This window comes from Mytilus galloprovincialis, chromosome 13, assembly GCF_965363235.1.
Source record: "Mytilus galloprovincialis chromosome 13, xbMytGall1.hap1.1, whole genome shotgun sequence".
Taxonomy (NCBI): Eukaryota; Metazoa; Mollusca; class Bivalvia; order Mytilida; family Mytilidae; genus Mytilus; species Mytilus galloprovincialis.
The window spans coordinates 21,730,756-21,755,091 of record NC_134850.1 but is presented as its reverse complement, the minus strand read 5'-3'; the positions used below and the strand labels follow the sequence as shown (position 1 = coordinate 21,755,091).

The window sequence follows — 24,336 nt, the reverse complement described above, 5'->3', positions numbered from 1 at the left end:
TGACTCAAACAAGCTTTGTCGTTTATAATGAAAATTGTGAATACACATTCTAATATTGTACAGGGCTAAACTTAAATCATAGAAATAGATATCCTTAACATAAAATCTGGGATTAATTATTATTAACATAAAACATGGGAATATATATCAATAACATGAAACATAGGAATAAAAATCCTTTACATAAAATAAGGAAATAATTATCCTTAATATGAGACAAAGGAATAAATATTCTTAACATAAAATATGGGAATAAATATTCCTAACATGAAACATGAGAATAAATATCCCTCACATCAAACATGGGAATAAACATCTCTAACATGAAATTTAGGAATAAATATCTTGAATAAAGATCATAGAAAAAAATATCCTTTCCATGAAACATTGCAATAAATACCTTTAGCAAGAAACATTGGAATAAATATTCTTCACATAACAACTGAAAATAGATATCCTTAACAGTATTCAAAGAATAAATGTACTTAACATGAAACCTAGGAATAAATATCTGTAACATGAAACATAGGATTTTACATCCCAAGTAAGAATAATATGAATAAACATCCTTAACATGAAACATTGAAATACATATACTTAACATGAAAAATAGAAATAAATATCTGTAACATGGAACATAGGAAATTCAATTGAAATTGGAAAACAGAAATCCTCAACAGGAACAATTGGAATAAACATCCAATAAATAAAACATGGCAATACATATCCTTAACTGGAAATATTGGAATAAACAAAAAACTTAAAACAAATAACTTAAATATAGGGACAATTATCCTAACCATGAAAGCACTTTATGATTTCATAGAAAAGAACTAAACAGTCTTTAACTGTCTAGTATACTGTTAAATCAATAAAACTCAAACTATAAGTTTCATTCCTAAATTCTTATTAAGTTTAACCTTTGTCAGTCTGTACCTACGTCCCAAATTTGGTTTCCGCTTTATAACATTAGTTTACCTTAACCAAATGTAATCAAACTTATACACAATGCTTATTACAGATGAAATTAAAATTTTGGTTGTGTCACTTTGATTTTTTTTTTAAAGTTATGTCTTTTTCTAAATGGAAAAAAAATTACTTGTTTTTGTTGTCCGTTCTTTAACTTTAGTTTCATTCAAACCAAATTTTATCAAACTTATACACAATGCTTATTACCACAAAACACAGATCAAGTTTGAATTGAAGTATGTCATTTTAACCGTTCTAGAGTTATACTCCTTTAAAAATGGAAAACATGCTGATTTTTTTGTTTCCCTTCTCTAACTTAAGTTTGCCATAACCAAATGTTATGAAACTGATACAAAATCCCTTTTACCACAAAATTCAGATCAAGTACTAAATTTGGGAAGTGTCACTTTTACTCTACTTCAGTTATGTTACTATATAACTTTATATGATATGTAAGCAGAAACCATCATCAGTGTCCCATGGACACATTCCCTATTTGTTTTATTTACATGTCCTAAATACAAGCATTTGAAGCCATCTACTGAAATACAATAAAAACAATGATTTATTTTAAAAAATAAATTAGATTTATATCACTTAAATTGAAAAACATAAAGCTTGAATAATACAATTATTCACTGTTATTACACACTTTAAAACAAATATATGTAGTAAAGAATTATACTTTTATTGTAATTTCTCCTTATATTTTTATTTTATTTCAGACAATACCAGTGAAAGGTGTTCCATTGTTAATTCTAGAAGATACATGTAGTCAGGACATAAGTAAAAGTAAGCAAGCTGATTTGAGTCAAACTTCAGATTCTTCTATTTGTAATTCCATAAAGCTGGAAGCCTTCGACGGATTGCTCAGTTTTTTAGGTAGGAAAATATTGTTTTTACAATTTGTACCTGTAGATCCAACCTTTTCTTCCAAGTAATTAGCAACATTTGTGTTTTCTGTAATTTTCAGTGCTTCAATAAATCTCTCATAAGCTTTTTCTCCTCTGAATGGTAAAATAGACAAAAGTTCCTTCGTCTGTTTTTGTCTTCCATTTTTATGCTGTAAAAATGCAATATTAAATTCAATTTACTTTCTAATATCTCCATTCATTTTATACATTGCCCTTCCTATCCAAAAGGAACTTTTCATCGAATTCTGACCCTTACATCTTATCAGATGGTTTGTTACGGTTGTAGAAATATAGCATAAAGGCAAGTTATTTTAATAACTTATTTTATGCAGATGTTAGAAATCTTTAGTTTTATTCTAATTTAATTTTGTCTTCCCTTTAGGGAGCCCCTGCACTAGATCTTGTGTGTCAGGATTTACACTACACGTCACAGGATACACATTCTTGATAAGCAACACGATCGATATTAATGTAAACAAGATTTTATTTTGGATTTGATCATTTTTTTCCTTCCTCCATCCCCTTTATTCAACTCCTCTTTTTAACTTACAAATTTGTTGTTTTTTGCTTCTTTTTTATACACTAGGTGATTTGTTTTGGTTACTTTGGCGTTTTTGGCTTGACGTAGTTGACCCCTTTTCTAGGCCAAGCTATTGTATTATGGAATATGTTATGTAACATGTTGTTATTGTTTTTATGTATTTTCGTTCATTATTATCGTGTTGTACAGATGTATAGATATTGTGTATTTTGATGTGAAAGAATTTTTTACAGATATGTAACAATTTTGCAATTACTTTCTAGTTTATCCATTCATTTATACATTGCCCTTATAATCCAAAAAAGAACTTTTCGTCGGATTCTGACCCTTACATCTTATCAAATATTTTTTTACGGTTGTCGGAAGATATATAAACAAGTGTAAATTGAAATCTTTGTTCAAACCTCTGATTGTGTTGGATAAAAATCGCAATTCTTATACGTGTGCATGTAAATCAAATTTTATTGTAGAAGGGTCTAAATACAGCACAAACTACATTTTCCAAAAGACCAAAAGACCAAGAAGATAAAAAAGTATATTTTAACAAAACGCATTTGACTAACAGGTAAAACAACTGATGTTCTTAAACCCTGTTGACTGCCATTGACGATTGCCAATTTTTTTTACCGTAAGATGTTACAAGATGGATCTTAATATTAATGTAATACTAAACAGGAAACAATAAACTTGTCGCAAAGATGTCATACCACAAACATGAGGTGTCAATTTTTTTTGTACACCAGATCCGGATTTCGACAATAAATTTGTAAAATAAGAATTAAAAAAAAAGCCGTAACTGTTGTAAATCAATTGCAACATTCCATTACATCCGCTCGATAATTTTTAAGCAATAGAAACGATTCATTTGTTCAAAGTTAATATTTGGATAATCAGTTTAACCAGTAATTAATTCTGTCCAACTTTTTGAGCAAACAAATCCAGATATCTAAAATGGGGTGTGAGAGGTAAGTTGATTTTGTATATTAAGAGTGCGTTTTCTCTCTTACTTACCTTAATTGTATCCCTGATTTCTTCTGTAAGTATATCATCAACCTCCAAATATTCACATATCATATCTACGTTATACAGATTTTTCACCATGTGTTCCGAACAGGTTATAAGAATTTGGCTGTGTTTCTCTTTCATACCTTTTTCGATGTGATTCTGTAAAACAACATGAAAGACTACATATGATTATGTACTAGTATATGTTCGAGTTCTTACATTTGCCGTAAATGATAAATGTTGAATTTGAAAACGTACTTTTTTTTCAAAAATTTTTAAAAGAAGAATGTGACAGGTATAACAATAAAGATATGGACGCAGATCAAATTTATTCTTTCATAGTGTATTAATTTACATTTTTTGATTGAGTTAAGCTCTTGAAGGATAATCATATCCATCTTTATGTAATTTTCATCTAATTGACCATTTTGATCATGTTGACTTATTTGAAGGTCTTTGCTGTACATTTTTACTGTTTACAGTTTATCTCTAGTTATAATAATGTTCAAGATAATAATAACCAATAGCTGCAAAATTTTCTGAAAATTATCAATTCCGGGGCAGCAACCCAACAATGGGTTGCCTGATTGGTCTGAAAGTTTCAGGGCAAATAGACTTTGACCTAACGAACAAATGTATCTTCGTAATATTTGCTTTTAATGCTTTTGTTTCTCAGATTTTAGCCACAAAATGCATTTTACTCTATGTCGGCCATCTTGGTTCGCAGGCAGGGTCATCGGACACATTTTTAAAACTAAATACCCCAATGATGATTGATGACAAGTTTGGTACAATTTGTTTTAATAGTTTCAGAGGAGAATATTTTTGTACAAGATAACAACAATTTACAAAAAATTGACAAAATGTGACTATAAAGGGCAATAACTCCTTTAGGGGTCAACTGACCATTTTGGTAATGTTGACGGTTTTTGTAGATCTTACTTTGCTGAACATTATTGCTGTTTTCAGTTTATCTATATCTATAACAATATTCAAGATAATAACCAAAAGCAGCAAAATTTCATTACAATTACCAATTCTGGGTCTGCATCCTTACAACAGGTCGTCCGATTCATCTGAAAATTTAAGGGCAGATAGATCTTAACTAGATAAACAATTTTACACCCCGTCAAATTTGGACTAAATTCTTTGGTTTCAGAGATATAAGCCCATATCAACATTTTACTCCTATGTTATATTTTTAGCCATGGCAGCCATATTTGCTGGTTGGCCGGGTCATCGGACACATTTGTAAAACTAGATACCCCAATGGTGATTGTGGCCAAGTTTGGTTAAATTTAGCCCAGTAGTTTCAACGGAGAAGATTTTTGTAAAAGTTAACGATGACGACGACGGACAGTTGAGTGTAGATCCCGCCTTATATGTAGACGAGCGGAAAAAGTTAAACGCGGCATTTACGCCGCGTTGACTCTGCGTTAACTTCGAAATTAAAGAAGACATAACTAAAGGCTCTAAAGGGCCTTTGTCGGTCATCTTGGTCTTTGTGCATATTAAACAAAGGACACAGATGGATTCATGACAAAATTGTGTTTTGCTGATGGTGATGTGTTTGAAGTTCTAACTTTACTGAACGTTCTTGCCTCTTACAATTATCTCTATCTATAATGAACTTGGGCCATTAGTAACAGAGGATTTTTTTTTTTCAAATTTACACAAATTTCAAAAAAATATGAAAGTTGTTAAAAGTTGACTATAAAGGGCAGTAACTCCGTAAGGGGTCAACTGGCAATCTTGGTCATGTTGACCTATTTGTAGATCTTACTTTGCTTAACATTATTGCTGTTTACAGTTTATTTCTATCTAAAAAACTGTTCAAGACAATAACCAAAAAAGGTAAAATTTCATTAAAAAGTACCAATTCAGGGGCAGCAATCCAACAAATAGTTGTTTAATTCGTCTTAAAATTTCAGGGCAGATAGATCTTGACTTGATAAGGTTTTAAATAGAAATGCGATAGACATGTGTTTGTATATCTGGGTATTAGATATTTTACATATACCCAAAAATCATTAGTAAATTAAGGTCGTAAATCCCTTTTGAGTTTGTATAGTAAATTGCAGGATGACTGTTTAAATTTTAAACTATTCTGTCATTGTTTGGCACTTGAGTAGCAAGGATTTTATCACAAGTATGAAAATGTCGAAAAAGTTCAAATGTGATTATATCGAAAAAAAATCAAATAAAATTTTAAAACGTATTTTTAAGGTTAAAGCATCTACTTTTAGTTATATGGTTTATTGAGAGTTAGGACTATACCCTATGTTGATAGAAAGATATTGTCGAATGTCAAAATATTGGTTTAAGTTATTATGTTCTGATAACTGTATTCTTAAATGCTTTTTTTAAAGAAATGATTGCGAGATGTCATAAAAAACCAAACGACAAATATAACTGAGCCTGTCGAATTAGATACATATTATACGTATTATATGTAAGGATTCTCAAATGTATGGTTATATCAGGGAGTTAAAAATGTGGATTTGTTTCTAATTGAATTAAAAGATCGAGTAAAGGGTAGCTTTCATGGTAAAATTAATTTATTTTTTGGAAGATTCGCCAAAACGCATGTTGTATAAATATGTATTTGACTCCATGTTATAATTTTATTTAGAGCATGCTGTAAATTATATTTATAAACCATTTATTTGAGAATACCGTATATCTGCTCATTGTTTGAATATAGAAACTGGTTTTATAATATTGAGAGACTTCTGAGACTTTGTAATAGTGTGATTAACAAGTAATTGAAGATTAATATCATTTCATTTTAGTATGTGAAAAGTAACTTAAATGTTTTGTTTCATATTACCAACCTCCGTGCTTTCAACTGCCCATGGAAAACATATTGTTGCAGATTCGTGTGCTTTCTGGTGATGACTACAGTAATTTTTAGTATGCTCTTTCAGCTGTTTTAAGGAGAATGCATCGGTATGACAAGTACAGTCGCTGCATTTGAACATCTGCTCATAAGATAACTCAATTCCATATCTTTTCTTTAAATTTACTATTTTTCTCCGCATATCTTTGCGAATACCAGAACACACTTCTAGCAGATCAAGTGTTTGCTTAGAAAACGACACGATTTGAAGTGCTATTGTATCTATAGACATTGGCATCAAGAGTTTATCACATTGTGAACTTTCAAGATCAAAGACACATAACCCTCTATATAACGCAAACTCAGATGTTACTCTAGTGGGACGGTACGTTTTCATCAACCAAACCAGTAAATGGTTAAAGAAGGACGGTGGAAGAAATTTGAATTTCATACAAAACCAAGATGTTCTTTGACAATTAGCATTTACTATACCAATTTTCATACAAACAGTTGAAATAGAAGAAGGCGGAAACATACTTGGCATTATATATGCAGTTTCTCCCTCTATTTGCATCAATATGTCAAATTTCTTCATTACTTCAAGCAAATGCTTCTTTTGTGTTAAAAAATAATCTCCACCTTTTAACTTAAAAAGGGTATTGATCAACAGATCACTTATTTTTCCTTTGTTATGTAAAAGCGTCCAGTCCGCGCTTATTTGACGTTTATCTTTAGGACTAACGTCATGAACATCATCAATATTAAATCTGTCTGACACTAAACAACGGAAAGCATTTGCCAACCACTGAGGTTCTAGAATGATGAGATCTGGTATGTCTTTGAAGAATATAATATTACCGACTTCATGTTGAAAATGGAGAAACGTTGATACTTCCCCTTTATCCAATATTTCAATTTCAGGATGTTTAGCCAACTTGATCATATCTTTAAAAGATACAAAATGCTTCCCGCAATCTCTATTAAGATTAATCAAGTGTTCCAAAAGGATCCATTTCAAAGGTACTGATTTACCCCAAAGCGGCATTTTTTTTGCAATTTCAGATATTTTTGTTCGTATCTTCTCAAATATTGTATCCGGGTCTTTAGTATTCGATATAAAATATTTGTGTCGATAGTGCTGGTACTTTTCCTGTTCTCCATGAAGTTGTAAAAATTGATCATTAAGATACTTTTGTCTGTCCTGTAGCTCGTTCTAAAATACATATGTTATTAAAGATCATCAGTTAACTTGTCTTATAAACAAATACTTAAATACAACGCACAAATTGTATCTGTTGAACAGTATTTTAGTCTCAATGTATGTCATCAATGAACATAAAACTGTGCATATGACCTATGGAATCAAGCCTTAACGCGAATAAATATAGTTCAGCGTTACATATATACAATTGTAAAAATCAACAAAAGAAGCGTGCAATTGATATTGAAATTAATTCTAGAGACACATCGATAAATGAACTTCCTTCTTTTAATTATCTTACGCTTTGTCATTTCGTGTCTTTTTTGTAGCTTTCTACAGAGTTTTAGTTTTGTTCATTGTTGAAGGCTGTACGGAGACCTACAATTATTTTTTTTCATTTTTCTTCGCAAATTTAGTTGGTGTGATTGCTAATGACAAAGAAATTAACACTTTAGGTACACGTACGGCCTTCAACAATTAGTAAAGGTTTTACCGCAAAGTCATCTATAAAGGCCCCGAGTTAACACATATTAAAAGATTCATACGAGAAAATTAACCACACAAATTATTGACAAAGAATATATACGAAAAACAAATGTGTGACACGGCAACAAACGACAACAACTGATTTACAAGCACTGGATTTGGTACAGGCAAACCGTACATAATGTGGTGGGGTTAACTATATTAGCAGGATCCCTATCGCTTCTTATTCCTGGACAAAGGCTCAACTCATCAGATGGGTACAAATAGGAATATATCTAACAAAACAAAGAGTGGGCAGGGCCTGGTATTTGTACCTTCTAACAACAAAATAGACACTAAGTAAAGATCTGAAAGTACTTGCAATTACTGTAAGCTAGATCAAAGCCAATATCAACTTATATTTAATAATCCTGTATATAAAACTATATTTTCAATCCGTATATATCAACCATCCAATTGTTTTAGTGTTAAGACGTCATAAATTGTCAGAGAAAAAAAACATGACTTTGTGCAATGCCAAGATTCAGGTATCGACATATTGTAGATATTTGAATGTATATAATTTTATGTATATGTTCCGGACCCTATGAGTATTTTGGACCATACGCGTATGGTCATGACCATTTTGGTATATACTCATATGGTCCGACTATGCGCGTATGGTCCGACCGTATGCGTATGGTCCGACCGTATGCGCATGGTCGGGGAATTAAAACTATGTTAGAGTTTACTTTTAATACTTTTAAACTCTTCACATGGTATGACCGTTCATTAAAAAGACGCTAACATACAGGTAATTTTATTATTATATTATAATTAAATTATAAGCTAGATAAAGATAAGAAATTTTGCATAGTTAATTTTACTTAATTGTCAAATTTAAAATAAACACATCATTGAAGTTATACCGATGGTCACTACCGAGGGTCATTACCGATTTGTTATTACGAGTGAATGGCAATATGTCGACTAAAAAAATTTCTTAATGAACTGTTACACAAGAAGTCACCGGAAAGTGACTTGTTTTTTTTAAGTTGTCTTGTGAATATGGTGTATTGCAGTCATTTTACGATATTTGAGATCTAGAGCTTCTTAAAAAAACTGTAGACATCAAAATGGCCAAAGACCTCGGTATCACTGTACGCAGCTGCAAAAAGGCTAGCTTTTATCTCCCAAACAAAAGGTGTGAATGAAAAGGATCGTGCACAAATTTCTTGCAATTGCAAAAAAGCTATGACACACTGTGGAAGTTAATTTCACCCCAAACCTACATGCAAGAATGTAACTAGCAATGAAAACTAACTATGGCATCAATATTTATTTTTTACGTAGTTTTTGGATTATAAAATTAACAAATTGTCATGTAACCATCACTGTTTTTTTTAGATAAAGTTTGTGTATTATCAAACCGTTTATAATGATTTTCTTACCCCAGGAGTATATTACCGTAGCCGTATTTGGTACAACTTTGGGGAATTTTGGGTCCTCAATGCTCTTCAACTTTGTATTTGTTTGGCTTTTTAACTATTTTAATCTGAGCGTCACTGATGAGTCTTATGTAGACGAAACGCGCGTCTGGCGCATAAAATTATAATCCTGGTACTTTTGATAACTATTGAAAAAAATACCTATGTGGTCCAAATACTCATATGGTCCGGCCCGTTAATAACCAAACGAGTATAATACTCATATGGTCCGACCATACGCGAACGGTCGGACCATACGCGTATGGTCGGACAATAGGAGTATACGCATATGGTCATGACCATACGCGTATGGTCCAAATACCCATAGGGTCCGGAACATATATAACAATTTAATATAGTTTGCTTTTCGTTTACATAGGTAAAAAAAAAGTCGTCCATTTGTTGAAAATGTTAGTGGGTAGTTTCCGGTGTAAAACGGAAATAACTTAATCTAGGAAAGAACAGTTATAGCCGTTTACATTGGATTTATCTTAAAGCAACTTTCTTTTGATAAGTGTTGACAGTATATTTAGAACATTCTTCAATGTTTAACGAAAATATCGCATCAATATAACGGTTAATGTACTGAATTTATCTATTGAATGCAACTTGGACCGGTCTTAACTGAGTTTGGTTAACAACTGTGATTCATAACAGTACAAAACAAGCCTGCTATTATAGGGGCGTAATAAGTTCCAATAGGAATACATACAACCTATCGATAAACTTTGTTGTCGAAATGTAAATACTATGTAATTATTATCAAAGTGAAAATTATAGCTTAAGTTATCCAATCACACCTCCAATAAGTATATTTAGCATATTTTTAGGGACGAATGCTTTACACCAGTTGCAGCAAATATGTGTTCATTCAGATTTACCAAACGCCCATTAAATTAAACAAGGAAACTTTTTTTTTTTCTATAATTTAATGGAACTGTAGTGAAAAGAGTAGAACAGTTAGAAACATAAAAAATGTCAAAAGAACCAAAAGGACCACCAATAGCACGCAATTTATCTAAATTATCAAAAGAATGATTTACACTCCGAACATAATTAATTCCATTAATTTTATTTTACATGTTTTATTACAAAAGTTAATAACATGAAAACTTCTTTGATAGTACTTACGGGACTTGTTCAAAGCACTGAAAGATTAGTTGTAGCACACCTTCTCGAGATTGAAAGATATTTACCTATTTTTTTGTGTAGTTTAGATAACCAATACATGGTAGGGACCTTTAAATCTTCCTAAGAAGTCTTTAGCTGTGAAGTGGTAATGCTATGTTTGTTTACTATATGACTCTCTGTGGATCGCACGGATGTGTTTATTTTCGGTACAAAAACGTTCCTCTGTCACAATTTTAGGGTGTAGAGGTTTGTCAACTTGTTCGATTCGCCCCTGTATTTAACTACGTGTTTCTGTATCATTAAAAAATTATAACACGAAGCTATTCATAACATTTCATCATCGATACAAGGAAAGGAATGTCATTCGTAAATGTCAATCAGCATGCAGACATCCATACGTCCAGGTATTTCATAATTTTTATTGTGACATTCTTTACAAAGCACAAAAATGTATGTTTTCACCTCAAAAGCTAGCCTTAACTTTAAACTGACTTATTCAGAAGATATATATTAACGATACTGTTGTCTGTTTTTTTAAAGATGACACATGTTGACTGTCCCTTTTGGTATCTTTCGTCCCTCTTCGGTAATTATGTTGATTCACTCACAAGGTCTTTGCATTGGACATAAACACATTTATTCTAAAACCAGTTGTTGGCATGATACGGGTTTTGATCTGTTCATGTATTTCATTATAGTATGATACTTAACCCCTAAGAGGACGAACTGTACTTGATATTCATATGATGAAGACATACTCTTTTAATCAGTTTAAATGAGGTCTGAAGATGGCATGTCAGTTTTTGCTAGTAGTCCTTTTTCAATTTATGCATCATTGTCATTTTGCTTACATTCTTTTGTTCTCTATTCTCAAATCGGACTCGGATATCTTTTAAACTGAATTTTTACTGTCCGTATTTCTGTGTGTTTGTTTTTTCTACATTGGCTAGAGGTATAGGGGAATGCCACTAAACATGTTTCAGCCCGCCCATTTTTATCAGGCCCTCGTAAGCGTGTATGATTTTTAATTTTAGATCATTTATTGGTGTTGTAGTTCAGTATGGCGTTTATGTAATGGCCTGACCATTAAGTTTAACCGACGATTGGGCTCAAGCAACAAGACTATCAGGTGCTGATAACTTATTCTCAAACCAATCTAACGAATGGTCAAAAGCTGAAAAACAAATAAAATATAATTTTACAATGTGTTCAATTAATGTTATTATAACGAAATATCAAAGGTAATTGATAGCACAGTCCGTTGAATGCGAGAAAATGTTGTACTTTCAAGAACAGATAAATTCCAGGTATTTCACGGAGAAAAGGTTCAAATATGTAGAGAGCAATTTGAAGGGTTCAAATACAATGTTGTAGAATTAACTCTCTCTGTGGTTAACCACGAATTGTGTCCAAAATGACAATTGTCCGTTGAATGTTCTCCAGTACTGGTATGACCTTGCAATCTTCAGTTTTAGATACGTGTGAGAGAGGGAAAGGTAGCGACGGTACGATGTTTTAACGTTCTTATAAGGTTAAAGATGAATAATCCTCCTAGACAGACTGGAACACATAAATAGATTAAGAATATAATCAAACGAACTATATTAATTACGGAACGGTGTAACATAATACTCCCCATCTGATGTCTATCGGATATCACTATTCCATAAATTTTTCGAATATGAATACAAGATTTACACGAATAAATTAATACCAATATAAATTGAATATATACAGGTGAAATGTCCACTATTTCGTGTGAGAAATATCAGATCTCAACGACTTTTCACTATAAAGGTTCCGAAATAAGTACGTTCCACGTCAAACTGGGTAGGCACAGTTTCTTGTCCTTTAGAAGAAGGTTGTCTCGGACGGCATTGTTTTGTAGAATGTTCCATTACTGCTGTATCGATAATGGGAACTGTTTTTTCCACCGTTGTTAGACGGTGATGACGATCGAAGATGGTCCTCAGGTAAGTATAACAAGCTTTGATAGTTGGTTGTCTTCCGATTTGACGAAATGACACATTTTGTGAGTATCAGACGTCATAACGTTCAATCCTGCAGATCTAGTCGCTCTATCTGTAGTGTTGCGTCCTCTATATTTGATTTTGTCGTAGTAATGTCCAAGAAAATGTGTTTCTCTATGACGATGTCCAGATAAGACTACTGGTTCCTTTTCACTAAAATTCAAGTCAGATTTGGCAATACTGCGTCCTCCTCGTAGTAGACGTTGCTTGTTCAATGGCATATTGAGATTGGCAATAGGTCCTTCTTTCGGAATAGGTTTGTGAATGATATTGTTTCCTCTCCATGAACTTTAGGTGCTGTTGATTTCGGATTGAACTTTCTTTATCTATAGATTTTTCTATAGAAGTCACAGATGTTGCTTTTAGTGACACGAGTGCTGTCCCTTTAGAGGAATTTGTGCGTTTGCCAGGCTTGGAACTAGGTTCTGTACATTCAATGAATTGTATGGAATACGACTTTGCAACCTTGGCATTCGAAGGAACGTAGTGGTCGTTAGCCTGAACAACAACTGGATTCTTGTCCTTGACGGCTATTTACGGTCTTGAGGCAAGACATTGTTCTGATTCCGTGATTGAAACGTTAGTTATCTTTGTGTTGACTTCAAAAGGAACAGTTTGCTTGTCAATGTATGTATTTCCAATTATGACCCAACCAAGTTTCAACTTTTGGGCAAATGGAGTTTGGGATGGTCCTAAGCGTTGTTCAAGAACGTGGTTTGCCTCTATAATGTCCCTTCCAATTAGGAGTAGAATTTGACAACGTTTCTCTATTGGTGGAATGCTTCCTCTGAGTTCTTTCAGATGAGGATGATGCATTGCAACTTCAGAAGTAGGAATTTCGTCTCGATTATTGGGAATATTATTTCATTCAATTAATGAAGGCAGATCAAATTGTACGTCACTATGTACAGATTTTATGACGAAATTTTTTCCTCTTTTCCCGGAAGTAGCTACTCTGCCGGAGCATGTTGTAAGAGAGTAGTTTTCAGGTTTCTCCCGAACGTTGAACAAACTGAAAATTCAAGCGAGGCACGAGACCGGTTGCTTTGGCCGTCAATAATGGCGTCCATCCTGATAATTTTGTCTGTCTTGTCCTTGTAGTACACGTCAACAGGTAATATCTTGGCATAATATTTCTCGCTCTTATGATCTTTGTAGATCTCTGTGCAGATCGAACTCATATAGGTTAACTTTGTTTCAGCGGACTCTGTTTGCTCCCCGCCGTAGACCTGTATTAGCTCCCCGCCGTAGGCTTGTCTCGGTGAGCTAAACTGGGAACTTTCAGATTGTTGTGGTCTAGTGGTGTGAAGTGCTGTGGTATGTCGTTCACTTCTACACTCGTTACAACTGATACTTGCGTTGCAGTCCCGACTTCTGTGTGCGGTTGACTCACAACACTTGTAGCAAAAATTGTTTTGTCTTAACAGTTCCTTGCGTTCCTCGATTGGTTTGGCTCGGAATGCTCGGCATTCATTCAAGGTATGCTTTGTCTTGTGTTGGATACACAGATGTTGTTGTTGACTGTTGTCTTCAGTTTGCTGTTCAACAGCCGTCTTATCGACATTGACTTTAGAGTACGTCTGAGGTGTGAAACTTGGCGTAGAGTCTTTTGTATTTGGTGTTACTTGTGACCCAAAGATGAACCCAGGATCGTTCTTAATTTTGCTTATTTCCCTGATGAAGGCAGATAATTCTGTGAAAGGTGGAAAGGCAACTTCATATTTAGACTTGTATCTTGAAGCCCTTGTAATCCACTTTTCTTGGAGTCCGTAAGGCAGTTTTTCCACAATACGATTTATCCCGGACGAAGAGTCGAAATAAGCAAGCAAACATCCCAGCTTGGGATTTTTCTTGTGATATTCGATTTCCGATAGAATATCAGACAAGTCATAAAGACGTGCGTTATCTTTGTTCGTCAAGGTAGGGAAGTTGACGAGTTTACTTGTCAGAGAGGCCTCCAACATTTCTGGATCACCATACCGCTCGTCAAGCCTCTTCCATAATCTCTGTATACCTATGGTAGGATTATTGGCGGTCGACGCTCTTATGCTAATGGCATGTTTAGCAGACTCTGGACCGAGCCACTTGATCAGTAAATCGATCTGTTCTGAGTCAGAGACTTGTAACTCATCAGTCACATTCTTGAAGCTTGCTTTCCAAGTATGGAAGGATTCTGCCCGATCGTTAAAGCGTGTTAACCGGGAGAAAAGCAGGTCCTTACGTAAGAGGAATCTAGTTATCTCCGATGTGAGGTTTATTTGTTGCTGGTGTGCAACAGGGATCTCTTTAATAAAGTCTTGTTTTGTGCGTAAGACGGGGATCACTTCTTTTACACCCTGTTTTTGGTTTTCAGTAGGGCTCTCATCTGAAAGGCCTAGTTTTTGTATGCCAGTTACTTATCCCAGATCTGGGATTAAGGCAACTTCCGGTGACTTAGTATCGGAAGGCAAGACAGCAGATGTCTGTGACAGCAAGTTCAGTGCCACGGATGGCACGAACGCTGGTGCTTCGTGACTTAGGTCGATCTTAAGAGGAATTTGTTTTTCCTTTGAGGTCCTGTTACTTCCTTTACAACAGTTGATACAGGAAGTTTATTGACGGAGCGGGTCTTCTTTTTCGTCAGGGAGATCGCTAAACGCTTGGCTATCGTCGTATTCCAGGATACAAGCCTCGGCTTCTCCGGCTGCAGCTTCTCTCTGTGCTTCAAGAAGGTTAAATTTTGCTTTAAGCTCGGCCTTTTCCCGGCTTACTCGTGCGTCTTCTTGTTGCATTTGAGCCTTACGTTGAGCGACTTCTTGTTCCATTTCTGGAATATTACGTGTGGCTTCCTGTTCCATTTCAGCCTTTTTGCGTGCTGCTTCCTGTTCCATTTCAGCGTTTTTACGTGTGGCTTCCTGTTCCATTTCAGTCTTTCTGCGTGCTGCTTCCTGCTCCATTTCAGCCTTTTTGCGTGTTGCTTCCTGTTCCATTTCAGCCTTTTTGCGTGCTTCTCCTGTTCCATTTCAGCTTTTTTGCGTGCTGCTTCCTGTTCCATTTCAATTTGTCTGAACAGGGCTTGATCCTCTAACATTGCTTCCATTTGTAGGATAAGGGCATGTTTTTCTACAAAGGCTATTTTAGACTTGGCAGCCTCTGCCTTGGCACGCTTTCTCCGTGCTAGGCTTGACATGTCTGACACGTTAGAGCTACCGCTGCGTGAGGTTTTCCTACCTTTTGAGGTCTTTGTTTTAGTGGATTTGGCCTTTGTTAGGGCGATGCGATGCTCGTGTAGTTTTTCCATGACCAGTTCCTCTTTGAACAGACGAAAATCCAAAGAGAGTTTACATGCATCAATTTCTTTTTGACTCTCCAATGTTCTGGTTCTTTTCAGAAAGTCTAGGTATTCATCTGTGAGCCTACGATACTTATTACAGGCTTTAACAAGTTTGTCCTCGGCTGTTAGGAGTTCTTGGAGCTCGTTAGGAAGCGTTGTTACTTCCAATAACTGTGATTCAAAGTCTGTCCAGAGAGCTTCTTGTTCCTGACAGAACTTGTCACGTTTTTCAGCGAAAGCTCCTTGTCCTTTTTCCGTGAGGTCAAGTACTCGCCTAGCCTCGGGATTTTCATCTGACTGTGTTGTATTAGACGGATTTTCTAATAGTTCTAGATCTGGGACATTTCCTTCTGGGGGCTGTATCTCTTCTTGTTGTTCCACATGACTGGCATCCATGTTGACTCAACGTTGTTGGGTTGCTGCCTTGTACACACAAATTACGTAGTCCACTATCAGTGTAAAGGTATGAACGTTGTTACGTTGTCGTTCCTTGTCTGGATTTGTAAAGACAGGTTGTCGTTAATTTACTGTACGTCAAAGGATGACGCGTACATGCAGGGCTCAACAGGTAGGTTGTTATGTAGCTGTATAACTAACGTGGAGTGGCGTTATATGTGAGACACAACAGGGAAGTTGTAGACTTTTTACTGTAATGGCCTGACCATTAAGTTTAACTTATATATTATATATTAATAATTTATTCTCAAACTAATCTAACAAATGGTAAAAAGCTGAAAAACAAATAAAATACAATTTTACAATGTGTTCAATTAATGTTATTATAACGAAATGTCAAAGGTAAATGATATCACAGTCCGTTGAATGCGAGAAAATGTACTTTCAAGAACAGATAAATTCCAGGTATTTCACGGAGAAAAGGTTCAAATATGAAGAGAGGAATTTGAAGGGTTCAAATGCAATGTTGTAGAATTACCTCACTCTGTGGTTAGCCACGAATTGTGTCCAAGATGACGTTTGTCCTTTGAATGTTCTCCAGTACTGGTATGACCTTGCAATCTTCAGTTTTAGATACGTGAGAGAGGGAAAGGTAGCGACGGTATGATGTTTTAACGTTCTTATAAGGTTAAAGATGAATAATCCTCCTAGACTGGAACACATAAATAGATTAAGAATATAATCAAACGAACTATATAAATTACGGAACGGTGTAACAGAATAGTTCATTTTCACTGAACTAGTACTTTTTGATCTTTAGGGGCCAGCATTCTTAATTTTAGCATGAGTGAATCAATATCAATAAAAAAATGTATTTTTTAATTACCTGCCATTACTGTATACAATCCATATTGTTCCGTGTGAAAAAATCTGTTAGCAGTGTTGGTAAGCTTTTTGGGAGAATGGAGCAATTTAAGCATTGTACAAAATATTATTATACAACGATTGGATATTGCACACCTCCAAGTATGAGATGTCTGCACTTAAAGTTATATTTAGGGATGATGTCTCTGGTACTGTAGATATGCGTAAAAAAAAAGAAATACAAAAACATCGAACCCCAACGAAAATTCAAATCGGACAGTTCTTTATCAAATAGCAAAATCCAAAATTGAAACACTTCAAACGAATGAAAAGCTGTCACACATCTGAATTAACACAGTCGTTCTCTTATGTAGAAAAAAAGTGGATAGAACCAGTATTTATGGCTAGCTTAACTTGACTTGTATGATGGTTGCCTAAAATTCCTTTACATTGTCACAAACAAATGTGAACAAAACAATTTACTAAATGTTTTGAGAAGAGAGTTATATCGAAAATCCAGCAGTAATTTTTTTTTTCAATAGTAGAATGATTTTTTTGTTGAAAACCAAATACGTTCTAAATCTATCATCCAAATATCTAAAAGTATTCATAAATTTTTACATCAAATGTTGTTCTATATTTTTTTCCTAGCCTGTTTTATTTGAAGTTTTTCACTACAACGTCGAAGTCTTAACTTATATGTTACATAAGTTTGTTTTGTGTTCTGTTTCGCTATGCAAAGTCATATTGTGCGAATGTTTGTATTTATAAGTGTATCCTTTCAATTACTAAACAATGATACAGTTTTTTTTAAATATCGATATTATATAAGGACTAGGTTGAACAGTAGTTGCATACACGGCCAAAGTTTCTGTTAAAAGTCAAATTAGTCAAGTGATTGTCCCTGATCAAAGATCCGGTACTTCTTCAACTCTGTTTTTTACAATTGCCTTTTACCTCAACTTTGGAAAGTGCACTATCATTTTGAACATTTCTTCTCACGAAAGAAATGAAATATCGCTTCCGCATTTTTAGTGAGGTTCGTGTTGATCAGTCTTTTGTCATTGTCAAATTTTCACCTATGAGTATGAAACTCGGCTGTTGTCTGATTTCTTGTCAGGTTGTTGTTTTTTTGACACATTCCCTATTTCCTTTCTCACTTTTATTTCTCTAGTTTATTATTTCACCATTGCTGAAGCAGATATATACATTTTTGTGATGCAGGATCATTTCTTACCTTGTCAATTCGATCTTTCCCTGTTAAAACTACTATCACTGGAGGGTCCATTGATTCCTCATCAGTTCGTCTGTCCACTGTTCGATAACAATGTATACTATCAAACCAAAAACCAACGTAATCTAAAAAGAAAAAAATGAATTAAAAGTCACATATATGGAAAAAAAAACCATCTGTACCATCTGCTTGCCTAATAGATCATGTACTGTATAACAAGTCCAGATTCTAGTGACGAGGAACGGTGACAATACGCCATCGACAGCTGAATATTTATTTGTTCAGTCTGGGTGGCCGAGTGGTCTAGAGCAATGAACACAGTAAATGTAAAAGTGGTTTGATTCCACCAGTGTACTATATCCGGAGAATTTATGTACAAAATGGACAAAGTAAACTGGTGTTTTTCATGCACAATTTGTTCACACAAATTTTTTGAACCAGGAATGATTAGACTAGTGAATTTGAACCAGGAATTATTACACTAGTGATTTTGCATCTAGAATGAATACACTAGTTTTTTGAAATCAGGATTTATTACACTAGTATTTAAGATTCATACATTGATGAGGTGTTTTAGAACTTACTTTAAACACAAAATAACACAGTTATATAATGCTTTTTTTAAGAATCAATTTTTTATAAATTTTCTGTGTATTTGCGTTTTGGTAGACTTCGATATAAAATCATATCTGCTATGTCAATATCTATTAATAAAACTGGTTCCTTGGACATGTTGAAAACTATTCTAATTCCAGCCTATTAATTTAATTTCTCCAAAACCGCTTGTCAGATTTACTAAGGGTTTCATAAAACGTTAGACTAATATGTCTAGGGGAGCCATCAATCTTTCGTTTGTGCATTGGGGTCTATTAAGGGGTATTTTGGGGGTCGGAAAGGAGGGAGGGGTTTACTATAGAACCCTATGGGATTTTATTTTCGTAATTTTTACATGCACACGTATACAAATTGCGGTTTTTATCCAACGCAATCATAGGTTTGAATGTAGTTTTTAATTAAGATTCGTTTATATTTTTTCGTTTGGGCTTGTATCATATTTTCCCTGCGGTTTATATGATCCGTTCATCCTATATTGACTCTTAAAATTCAAGAGTCTATCTAAAAATGAGGGTACATTTTATATGGCTTTCCAAATACCGTTTCGATCCATAACATCACTGAAGAAACATTTATTGTCGAAATCCGGATCTGGTGTACAAAAAAAATATTAACACCTTATGTTTGTGGCATAACATCGTGGCCACAATTTAATTGTTTTCTGTTTAGTATTTCATTTATATTAAGATCCATTGTGTTACATCTTGTGATCAATTTTATTTGGCAATCGCCAATGGCAGTCAGCAGGGTTAAAGAACATCAGTTGTTCGACCTGTTAGTCAAATGCGTTTTGTTTAAATATACTTCTTCACTTTTTTGGTCTTTTGGAAAATGTTGTTTGTGCTGTATTTAGACCCTTCCACAACAAAATTTGTTTGACAAGTACACGTATAAAAAATTGCGGTTTTTATCCAACGCAATCATAGGTTTGAACGTAGTTTTCAATTTAGACTCGTTTATATTTTTTCGTTTGGGCATGTATCATATTTTCCCTCCGGTTTATATGATCCGTTCATCCTATATTGACTCTTAAAATTCAAGAGTCTATCTAAAAAAGAGGGTACATTTTATATGGCCTTCCAAATACCGTTTCGATCCCTAACATCACTGAAGAGACATTTATTGTCGAAATCCGGATCTGGTGTACAAAAAAAAAATATTAACACCTGATGTTTGTGGCATAACATCGTGGCCACAAGTTTACTGTTTTCTGTTTAGTATTAAATTTATATTAAGATCCATTTTGTTACATCTTGTGAACAATCGCCAATGGCAGTCAGCAGGGTTAAAGAACATCAGTTATTCGACCTGTTAGTCAAATGCGTTTTGTTTAAATATACTTCTTCACTTTTTTGGTCTTTTGGAAATTGTTGTTTGTGCTGTATTTAGACCCTTCTACAACAAAATTTGTTTTACATGCACACGTATAAAATTTGCGGTTTTTATCCAACGCAATCATAGGTTTGAACGTAGTTTTCAATTTAAACTCGTATATATATATATATATATACAACTCGTCTAAACATCAACCCAACAATGTTAGATCTGTAAATTTGCTTTACAGATCTAACATTGTTGGGTTGATGTTTAGACGAGTTGTATATACATTATGTACACAGCCATGTATCACCATCATTGATGGCGATCCGATGGATACATCTGTTGTAGAGTTGTCACTGACTCAGACGTACTTATATATATATATATATATATAAGTTCGTCTGAGTCAGTGACAACTCTACAACAGATTTATCCACCGGATCACCAGCAAAAATGGTGATACATGGCTGTGTACATTATGTATATACAATTCGTCTAAATATCAACCCAACAATGTCAGATCTGTAAATTTGCTTTCGCAAATGTTTTGTTTTTCCCGCTCTGGGATTCGAATCCATTCTACTGAGATATCGTGACATCAAATCGCCTGCACTGTAGCCGTCCCGCTAGACCTCACGACCACCTGGGCTTCACAAAAATAAAGCTTTCGGTGTCCGTGTGTTACTTTTCCTCGTCAGTTTTAATCTAGCGTCCTACTACATTACATGATATATAAGGCATGGAGATCAGCTCAATTATCTATAGTAAAGGATCCTACAAATTAATGTAAGCTACAGTCACAGAAAATTATATTTATAAGTACGTCTGAGTCAGTGACAATTCTACAACAGATTTATCCATCGGATCACCAGCATAGATGGTGATACCAGGCTAAAAATACATCTGTATTATAAATTATTAGTCAAAACATCTGCCCAACAATGTTAGATCTGTAAAGCTTTTGCAAATATTTTGTTCTTCCCTTGCACGGATTCGAACTACTGAACTTTCATGTCACCAATTTGCCTTGCACTATGCCCAACGCGCTAGACCACTCGACTACCTCATAATAATAAGAATGATTATTTACAAAACACGAACTATTTCTGCATTGTGCGAGATTTTTGTTTCAACATAGGCCGTTTTATCTTTATGAAGAACAACTGGACCAATTTGTCTTTACATGTTGAACGTGGGCAACTAGTGTCAAGTGTGAAAAGTTATGTTAAAGAGAATAGTTGAGTAGAAAAGTAATAAATTTATAAAAATCAAAGACTCTGTATGGCACATATTTGTTAGAACTTGTTGAATCTTAACAACAAGTTAATAATTAACAAATATGATTTTGTATGACGATATATTTTCACTTAGGTTTCTGTGGTTTTGAACTCTGGTTTATACAACTGACAATAACGCGAATTGCACTGTTGTCCACATGCGTGGGTTACACATATACATATAAATAATTGATCATGATACAAACGAATAAATGAATCTATTACATTTGTAACATTTCACTTTTTATAAACTTTGACACTAGGAAAACATCAGTATACAAGTATGTTCATGGTAAATAACGAGCGTCTTTTACATTAGCTGACTATGATTCATTTAGGCATTTTGACATACATTTCAACTAGTATGTGGCAAGGATGATTGTTGACGTAAGGATTCAATTTGAAATAGCAAAGTAGTGCATTCACATACTAAATTTTACAGTAATATTGTACTTATAGCGCGGACATCACTTTGCGATTCGTATAAACTCATCGAAACTTTAAAAAAAAAAATAAGTAAGGGTTGTCGTACAAATGTTACAATTAGAACTCTGAATATAGTTTACATTGGCACTAATATCGACTTTATTATTAGCAAATAAAAACATAACTGAATTTGTATTTTCTTTTCAAACAGGATTACAGTGACACACAAACGTTAATTTTTATTTATAAAGAAGTTACGCTTAACTATCCAAGTACCTGTCGATACATTTATTTTTGGCATTGCACAAGTCATGTCTTCTTTGAGTACTCATGACGTTAAAATACTAAACCCCTGGGTTGTGTTGTAGTTGATTTAAGTCTCTGATGCATGATTTATTTTTATTAATTAATTGTTTAGGTTTCTTCTAGCTGCGAGTACTCTCATTTGTACTTTCTTGGTTTTTTTTTACCTGTTGATATTATTTGTAATGCTTTTTTGTTATTAAATGTTAAGATGGATCTTGTCTGTATACCAGCTTTGATTATTTGGAATTACTACAAATTTTTACTTCTCCGTTCTATGAACATTAAAACATTTCACTTCTCCTTAAATACTGTTATGGAGGCTGTGTATGAAGTTTTATCTAACACCAATTGTATAGTTTTATTTTTGATATTCACCCAATATGAACCAAGTGTTAGATTAGTTTGAATGCTATACAAGAAATTTCTTGGTTTTCTTAGACGGAAGATTACACACAGAGAAGAGGAAGTGCACTTAACAACTGCATAATTTTCATTTACCTGTGTATAATATGACGCAGGTTTGTTTTTCAAAAGTGATGATTTTCTAAAAATTGTTTATTAATTCACAGCGGTATCATAGTTTAACTTTGTTTAACTTTGTTTAAACCTGTTTATTTACTTTTTTACCGTAATTATGTATCCCTTATAGTTTTATTAGCTATGCATTTGCATTCAGGTATCACAGATCAAATTTATTCGTTCATTGTCTGTTTGTTTGCGTTTTTTTGATTGAGTTAAGCCTTCCAATTGATATTTATAGTGTGTTTTTCTTTTTCTATGTTGTGATTTTATACTATTGTTTTAGAAAAGGGAGAAGGTTTGGTATCATTAAAACTTTTAATCCGGCTGCAATTTTTTGCACCTGTCCTTACTCATAAATCTGGTTTACAGTGGTTGTCCTCTCTATATGTAGTGTATACGTGTTTCTCCTTTCTCGTTTTTATATAGATTAGACCATTGGTTTCCCCGTTTGAATGGTTTTACAGTAGTAATTTTTGTTGGCCTTTTATAGCTTACCGTTCGGTGTGGTCCAATGCTCCATGTTGAAGGCGGTACCTTGACCGCTAATGGTTTACTTTTTATAAATTGTTATTTGGATGGAGAGGTGTCCCATTGGCTTTCAATTTCTTATATCCAATATCTTTGAAATCCTTATACAAAAAAAAAGTTTTCGAAAATACCAATGTCTGTACAAATGTAAAAATATTAACTGCAAATTTGAAACAGTGAATTCATTTGGTGCAGCATTAAATAGTTACCTCCTTCTTGTAAATCTGAAAGGGAACTTATATCGTCTTCTGTTGTATCTTTTTTTTGTTGTTCTGTAACAAAATTTGTGTTCATATCGGCAACCACCAGATAAATTGCACTACTTGTCAAAAATGCCTGATGTGTACAATAAAATTCCTTTTGTCCTGCAAAATCCCATAATCCACATCGAGCGTAATTATTTGAAGGACTTTTTGAATTTAACGTCAGGTAAAAAAGATTATACATCAGGTCTGACATGTCTGACGGCATAATAAGTTGTTTTGAATTTTCCATGCTATGAAGTTCAATGCTGTCTCGAGTTTCTTTAGGTTTAGGTATATCTGTCAAAATAAAAAAAAATGTGGCATATTAGTCTTGACATGAACACGATGAAGCACAGAACCTCCCTACTTTTAATATTATATAAAACGTGATTCTAGTAATTATAGTATTAAGGACGTTATTGAGCCGACATCCTTTTTACTGTAAACACAGTTTGCTCCTCTGTAGCAGAAGAGTATAACTTATTTCGGTATATATACTAGCACAAGACCGGTTCATCATTTTGTGAGTTGTAAGTCCTTGATATACATGTAGCGTCAGCCCATTATTCAGTGATAAGGTACATGTAGTATCTTGGTTAATACTAAACTTGTTGAAACTTTCCAGGTAATGTAATAAGAAATAACTTAGCATTTACTGTTCCTACTGCTCTACTGAAGTTGTCCCTTATATTAGTAAGGTTTTATTTC

At 33.9% G+C, this 24,336-nt stretch overlaps 1 long non-coding RNA gene across 1 annotated transcript; it reads right to left on the bottom strand.

The window, feature by feature from the left end:
- Positions 1–1,447: 1,447 nt before the first annotated feature.
- LOC143056753 (uncharacterized) lies at positions 1,448–23,834 on the bottom strand. Its single transcript, XR_012972495.1, has 5 exons — positions 23,593–23,834; positions 18,393–18,514; positions 6,264–7,481; positions 3,436–3,588; positions 1,448–2,032 (listed from the first exon to the last, which is right to left on the bottom strand). It is a non-coding gene; the product is annotated as an uncharacterized LOC143056753 (long non-coding RNA).
- Between the last annotated feature and the right edge of the window lie 502 nt (positions 23,835–24,336).